General features: G+C 39.0%; 1 protein-coding gene across 1 annotated transcript in view; it reads left to right on the top strand.

Annotated features, from left to right (window-relative positions):
• The first annotated feature begins 452 nt into the window (after positions 1-452).
• Slc25a53 (solute carrier family 25 member 53) overlaps positions 453-8107 on the top strand; it is a 29032-nt gene continuing 21377 nt past the window's right edge. The window contains exon 1 of the mRNA XM_042688220.1: positions 453-529. The gene's annotated coding sequence lies outside the window, so the exon portion shown is untranslated. The remainder of the gene's footprint in view (positions 530-8107) is intronic.

The following is an 8107-nucleotide window of genomic DNA, read 5'->3' as shown; positions in this document are numbered from 1 at the left end:
TGTACTCGTTATCTTGCCCATGTTATTGTAACCCCTCTGTATGGTATTTTCACAATTAAAAAAAAAGTAATTCAACATGGATGAAAGATCTAAATGTAAGACCTGAAACACACTACTGGAAAGAAACATAGGAGAAACTCTAGAAGGTATAAGCATAAGCAACAACTTTCTAAGTATACTACATAAGCTCAGGAAATAGAACAAAAGGTGACAAATTAAAATTGCATCAAATTAAAAGCTATTTCTGCGCAACAAAGGGAATACCTTTCAGAAGTTTCTAAGCGACTTCAGAATACAACTACGAACTAAGTGATGCAAATGAACAGTAGGTGGCGACATTGCAAAGGGAGTCAAACAGCAGAGGCCAAGTGTCTAAATCAATTTTTCTGTCCTGTGACTGAAAGATGTATCTTTTCGTATTTATTTCTTTTTCCTTTGTTCCACTGGTATTCAGGCATGCCCATTCCTGCTCAAGGCTGTTTGGAGAACAGTCAGTACTGGACCTGTTTTGCTATTACACACAGAAGAGGTAATGATAATTCACAATGTTCCCAGTTCTTCAGATGCTAGGATTCTAACTCCCACTGTTGGTTGTTTCTTATACTCTGCCTCAATGGAGTGGACTGTAAGGGGTAAAGAGAGAAACACAACATTTTTGGGACACCCAGTACTATAATCACATATTTTCTGTCTTTCTCTTTCTTTCTTTCTTTCTTTCTTTTTTGTCGGTCATGGGGCTTGAACTCTGGGCCTGAGCACTGTCCCTGAGCTCTTCAGCTCAAGGCTTGCACTCTACCACATAAGCCACAGTGCCACTTCCTGTTTTCTAGTGGTTAATTGGCGATAAGAGTCTCACAGACTTTCCTGCCTGGGCTGGCTTTGAACTGTGATCCAAAGATCTTAGCCTCCTGAGTAGCTAAGATTACAGGTGTGAGCCACCAGCACCCAGCTTATAATTATACATTTTCTATAATCACTTTAATTGCTGTATAAACTTTGAGAGATGAATATTACCATTTGTTTTACCCAACATCCTGGCTCAGTAGTTATTAATATCATTGGTGATTATTTCTGGTATACACCCAACACTACCACAGAATTTTCAGATAATTCCAATATAATATTTCATTTGTAATTTCCTTTTTTCACTCAAGTCTGACATTCTACCACTTGAGCCACACTTCCAGTTCCATAAACTGTAATTTCAACATAGTTTATATATCATAATGACAGATAACCTCCCTCCCCACAGTTCTGTCAGACCTAGTATAGAGAATGGAAAGTAGGGTATAAATTGACATGCTCTTTAACAGTTTGAACCATCAGGGGTTAGTGACACATTGTATTCATGGGAGAGTAGGGCTAAAGGAGACTCTCAAATTTCTGCTTTAGACATCTAGATGGACACTAAGCACAGTATAGAAAACACAAGAAAAAGGTCATGTTTAAAGAAGGAGATGAAATAGCTATATTTGAAGTATCTGTGAGCAGATACTTCCTATGCAGAGTGCATAGGAATCTGGAGGACTGGAAGCAACTCTAGGTGGTGTTGCACACTGACGAATGCCTAGTAGATAAGTGATACAAGTCATACGTGTGGATCATTCAATTGCATAGCAATTGCTGTATAAGAAGAGTATGGATAACAAATTCCACTAGTAAAAGTAAAAGTAAAAAGAGAGTATAAGAAATGGGTCATTTTAGTAGACTGAGACACAGCCGGACAGGTAAAAGAAAAACTATGTGAAGGTGGTATGCATCTGTCTGGAAGAGTTAGTAGTCAATTGGGTCCAGTTCTGAAAAATCTAGTGCAGGAAACACTGAAAGTATTCATTGTATCTAACAACAAACAGTGCTAGCTTTACCTCACAGTTTGTAGTTTCAATGGAGTGCCAAGAAGTGTGACCAGATTGCAGTTTACAGTTTAAGGAGTGCACTGATCTATGGAACAAGGGTAGTAGGACACTGCAGCTTCTGCAATAGAGGTTCTTTCCTCCACTGTTTTTGTTTTGTTTTGTTTTCGCTTTTGTCAGTCTGGAGCTTGAACTCTGGGCCTGGGCACTGTCCCTCAGCTCTTCAGGTCAAGGTTAGCACTCTACCACTTGAACCACAGTGCCACTTCCAGTTTTCTGAGTGGTTTATTAGAGATAGTCTCATGGACTTTCCTTCCTCGAGTTGGCTTTGAACCATGATCCTCAGATCTCAGACTCCTGAGTAGCTAGGATTACAGACTTGACCAACCGGCAACTAGATTATCTTTCCTCCTCTGGGTCTTTAAAAATATCAAGCTTTCACCCGTAAGCCGGTGGTTCATGCCTGTACTCCTAGCTACTCAGGAGGCTGAAATCTGAAGATCACTGTTCAAAGCCTGCTCAGGTAGAAAAGTCTGTGAGACTCTGATCTCCAATAAACCACTAGAAAACTGGAAGTGGCGGTGTGGCTTAAGTGGTAGAGTGCTTGCCTTGAGCTGAAGAGCACAGGGACAGCTCCCAAGCCCAGAGTTCAAGCCCCGCAACCGACCAAAAAAAATACATATATATATATATGTATATCAAGCTTTCTCACATATAAGAGTCAGGGGACTCTATGAAGGTTAATTTGAAAGTAATGGATCTCTCCAGAACGGTTGATTGACTGTCTAACTTAGTGACTGAACTCAGGCCAGAAAACAATTTGAATCTACATCCTGAGGCTAGAATCCAAGTTGTTTTCTGCTGAATCTGTGCATGTACATTAAAGCCAATCTTTGACAGAATGAGCTTGTTTGGCTGGGTTCAGTTGTCTTGAAAAATAAGATAGGGTTTATTTCTACTGCTTCTGGGACAATTACTGAGTTCTTTCCTAGGGAAAGTGTTGTTGATATTATAACCCTACCTCTTGCTGTTCCCCTGTCAGCAGGGATTAAGTACTGGGTTGGATTGGTGGTGGATGGCTGTTTGCACCATAAAGTCCCTTTGCCTTCACTTTTGACAGCTACAGCCTTTCATATACTGGTAAGGAAAGGTTGCATCTCAGAAAAGTGGAATAGCAAGAATAGATCGTTTTTAAAGCTTTCTATTATGAAAAATTAGAAATACACAAAAATGAGAAAGACTATTATTAGGCACCTTCATATTGCCCAGCTTCAATAATTAGCAATTTCTGCTCATTATTTTATTTTATTTTTTATTTTTTGGGGGGGTCCGGTCGTGGGGCCTGTACTCTAGGCCTGGGCGCTGTCCCTCAGCTCTTCAGCTTAAGGCTAGCAATCTACCACTTGAGCCACAGCATCACTTCCAGCTTTTTTCTTTTTGCTTATGTGGTGCTGAGGAATCGAACCCAGGGCCTCAGGCATGCAAGGCAAGCACTCTACCACTGAGCCATCTTCCTAGCCCAGTGCTCATTATTTTAAAAAGCACGTGGGGAAAGGGAGGGATAGTGGGAGAAAAACGAAGGAGTGGGTAACAATGTTGGACAAGAAATATATTTATTACCTTATGTAACTGTAACCCCTCTGCACATCACCTTTACAACAAAAAATAAAATTTTAAAACGCACATATGTACATGTATGTATGTGTGTGTTGTTATATAGAGAGATAGAGATATAGTTGATCTTCATTATTGACAGATTTCAGATCTGCAAATTTGCCTGCTTGAAAAAGTTTATGTGTTACCTCACCATCTGTACTTGAAGTACTTTCATGGTCATTCATTGATCTGCAGAATGACAAAAAATTAGTTCCCAGGCACTCAGTGTTCCCAGTGCTGAGGTTGGGTAGAGGACACACTGCCTTTGTTGTTATAGCTCTTTATGCTATAAATGTCCTTTTCATGGTCTATTTAATACCACATTTTGTACCTTTTGTTGGTGATTCTACTGTTTCAGTGATCTCTAATTATAGTCTTAAAGTGTTTTCTAGTGCTCTAAATACCAGATGGCTATGATGTGCTTTCTTTGGAAGAATTATATGCATTCCAGCATGAGTTATAATGTTGTTGGCTATGAGTTCGGTGTTAATGAATCAATACTGTGGTATATCCAGAAAAAAGAAGAGTAAATTTGCCAGTCTCTACGTGAGGATGCTCTGAAAAGTGCTAAAATAATATCTTTATTGAGTGATATAGCTGCTAAATTTGTGGCTTTGTGAGATGATGATTGATTGGAAAACACTGAGTAGACAGCATTGTTACCAGACTGAAGATCAAGATTTTCAGTAAAACCCTGTGCTACTCATGATAAGGAAAATGTCAAACCCTTCTTGCCTGGTCTTCTGTTATGAGTATTGCATATAATTTCTCATTTTAAGAAATATGTGCTAAACAAGACATCTTTAACATACACATGGTTATGTATTGACCGTTTTTTTTTAATTTAATTTAATTTTATTTGAGAACATACTGTACAGAGGGGTTACAATTACATGGGCAGGATAATGCATACATTTCTTACCAAGCATTGCAGCCTCCTCCTTTGTTTACCCTTCACCTCCCTTCCCAGCCTGTATTGACAGTTTTAAGGAAATGAGATCAGAGGCTTACAGGAACCCTACTTTTCCACTAAGAATATTCTACAGAATATTCTCACTTACATTTTTTCTTCTCTGTACTTGGAAGCTTTTTATTTCTAAGTCAGTGTGCTATACCAAGCAATTTTTTTATACCAAGCAATTTTAATGTTGTTTTGATTTGCTTTTTTTGAGACAAGTTCTATGTATGTATACGAGACAGGTGTCAGACTTGAAATCCTCCTGCCTCAGCCTTCCAACTGCTAGAATTACAGGGGTAAACAGGCTCATCAATAAAAAAAAACAATGAGTCAGTAAACCATTTTTCCATTTACCCCTCTACCTGGCCCTTGGGCTTCCTCACCTTCTTGGCTTACTAGCTCCCATCTGACAGAAAGGAGAAGTATTAGGTAAATTGGAACAAAAGTGGCAGACATCACATGTGGCAGATAACATGTGGTCTATCATGACACTTCCCATAGTGCCTCAGGATCTTTCTCCATTCTTCTCCTTCCCATAATGCTGTGAGTTTATGCTCAAACATTTCTTCCTATAATGCTCTGTGTGGCTGCTCAACCAATGAAAAGAACTTGGACATTGCATAACCCAGAGGAGGAGGTATGAGAGACTTATATTATAAAAAGCACTCTATGAAGTCATATGCTGGTGGCTCACACCTGTAATCCTAGCTACTCAGGAAGCTGAAATCTGAAGATGATGATTCAAAGCCAGCCCAGACAGAAAAGTACCCATAAGATTCTTATTTCCAATTAACCATTCAGAAAATAAGAAGTGGTGCTGTGGCTCTAAATGGTAGAGCACTAGCCTTGAGCAAAAGAGCTGAGGGACAGCGCTCAGGCCCCAAGTTCAAGCCCCATAGCTGACAAAAAAGAAAAAAATAACACTTTATGAGAGAACTCCATTGAGCTCCTCTTTGAGGCTCCTCTCCTAAATAGAGTCTCACTACTTTATTTCATGGCTTTTCTTTCACTTTCAAAATAAACTTAGTCTGTTTACCTTAAACATTTTCTTGCCATTTAATTCTTTAGTGGATGGAGAATATGAATTCATTCCTCTAGATGGCATCATTATGAAAATTTCAGGCTAATACAGACATAGATGCAAGAATCCTGAACAAAATATTAGCAAGTTGAATTCAGCAATATACAACAATTATAATAAATCAGGACTGAAATGGGTTTATTGCAGATATTTCTAGTTGGCTTATGATTTAAAAGCAAACAACATCATTTAACACATGAATAGAAAAAGGAAAATTATATGACTGTGTTAATAGATACATAAAAACATTTGATAAAATTCAACAATTATTGGTGACTTTAAGAACTTACAGTAAATGTGAGAAAACATCTGTTTTGTTTTTTGTTTCTGTTATTGATACTAGGCTTTGAACTCAGAGCCTTGCACTGGCTTGGTTGATTGCTCATGGCAGGCATTCTACCACTTGATCCACATCTCTAAGTAAAATAATTATTTTTGTTGGCCGTGGGGTTTGAACTCAGGGTCTGGGCACTTTCCCTGAGCTCTTTTGCACAAGGCTAGCACTCTACCACTTTGAGCCATAGCACCACTTCCAGTTTTCTGGTGGTTACATGGAGATAACAATCTCACAGACTTTCCCGCCTGGCCTGGCTTTGAACATCAATCCTCAGATCTCAGCCTCCTGAGTAGCTAGAATTACAGGCATGAGCCACCTGCATCCAGTAGAAGAATTGTTTTTTATTATCTTTAAGTCATTGTACAAAGGGGGGTACCATTTAACAAAGGAGTTTATGATTACAATGCGTCTCGATCAATGTCATCCCTTTCAACATTCTTACCCTTCCTTTCCCTATCCACTCATTTCCTCATTATTCTTAATTTTCTAGGATATACATTGGGCTCTAAACTGCATTTTCCCCTCCCTTCTTTTCATTCCTCTACCCCCTTGACCCCACCCCTCCGCTTTCAAGTGCCAGCTTCCTGGTGTTTATTTTGTTGAAATTTGACTTTGACTTTCCATTTGAGTTCTTCCTTGAATCTACCGTATTTCAGTTAATATATTTGTGTACACTTGCAGACCACCCAACATAGTTACTTATAAATGTATAAGCTAAATTTAGCTTCTATATAAGGGAAAACATGCATCTTTTAAAAAAAAATACGTTTTCTATAGTAAAAATAATGAACAGAGGGGTTACAGTTACATGAGTAAGATAATGAGTACATTTCTTATCAAGCATTGTTACCTCCTCCTTTGTTTTTCTCCTACCATCCCTTTCCTCCCTACCTCCCCAACTCCTCCCTCCCTCCCTCCCACAAGTTGTAAAGTTCATTTTCAACATAGTGTCTTGTACATCTCACTGACTTAATGTCATTTTTCCAGGTCTTTCAAATTCTTTACAAATGGTAAAATATCATTTTTTTCTAAATGATGAATAAAATTCCATTTTGTAGATATACCATATTTTCTCAATCCATTTGTCCACTGAGGGGCATCTAGGATGATTCCAAATGGTATGTACTAAAATCCTGCAGCAAATGTCTTTCTCTACTTTGCTGAATGTAGACTCCTTGGACTAAGGATGCAGATCAGTGGTAGAGCAGTACTTGCTCAGTGCTTATATGACCCTGGGTCTGATCTCCAGCACTACGAAAACAAAGTCCCTTGATTTCAGGAATAAGACAAAGACGCCTTTGCTGGGTGCTGGTGGCTCATAACTATAATCCTAGATACTCAGGAGGCTGAGATGTGAAAATCGGGGTTCAAAGCTAGCTTGCGCAAGAAAGTCCAATCTCTAATTACCACTGAAAAACCACAAGTTGTGCTGGGCTCAAAACAGTAGAGAACTAGCCTTGATTTCAAACCCCAAGACTGACCAAAAAAAAAAAAAAGACAAAGATGTCCCCCTACTACTGCTTGCATTTTTAGTTCTGACTAGCACAGTGAGGCAATACACAAGTAAAAGTAAGTATATATGGCTTGCAAAACAAGAAATAAAATTTACCATTTGTAGATATGTATCCATGGCAGCCTGTTTTCCAGGAAGGATGATGAAATTTTCACAAGTCTGTCCTCACAGCTCTGACTTGTTGTAGCTGGGTGATCTTAGGTAGATTGCCTCACTTCTCTATGTCTTGGTTTTTTCATTTGTACAATTTTGATGTTTCTTATTTTCAGAGTGGAAACACTGAAAAAAATCACTTATTAATAGGATATTTTGAATATTTCACATTGATAAGATGCTGCAAAAACTGGGGTGGAAGCAAGGCTCTAGGGGCTCACACTGATAATCCAAGCTAATTAGGAAACTGAGATCTGAGGATTGCGGTTCCAAACCAGCCAGACAAGAAAGTCCATGCGACAATTATCTCCAATTAACTACTCATAAAAGGCCAGAAGTGGCACTGTGTCTCAAGTGGCAGAGACTAGCCTTGAGCAGAAGGTCAGAGACAGCACACAGACCCTGAGTTCAAGACCCAGGGTTAGTGCGTGCATGAGTGTGCACGCGTGCGTGCACATACACACACACACACACACACACATATACACACACAAGTGGGGTAGACTTATAGAAGCTTTTTCCTAATCAAATATTTCCCTGGTTAATTTAGAAATAT

This window comes from Dipodomys spectabilis, unplaced genomic scaffold, assembly GCF_019054845.1.
Source record: "Dipodomys spectabilis isolate Male_0828 unplaced genomic scaffold, ASM1905484v1 ptg000113l, whole genome shotgun sequence".
NCBI lineage: Eukaryota > Metazoa > Chordata > Mammalia > Rodentia > Heteromyidae > Dipodomys > Dipodomys spectabilis.
Note: the sequence above shows the minus strand (reverse complement) of the source record. Positions and strands in the feature narration are given on the sequence as shown.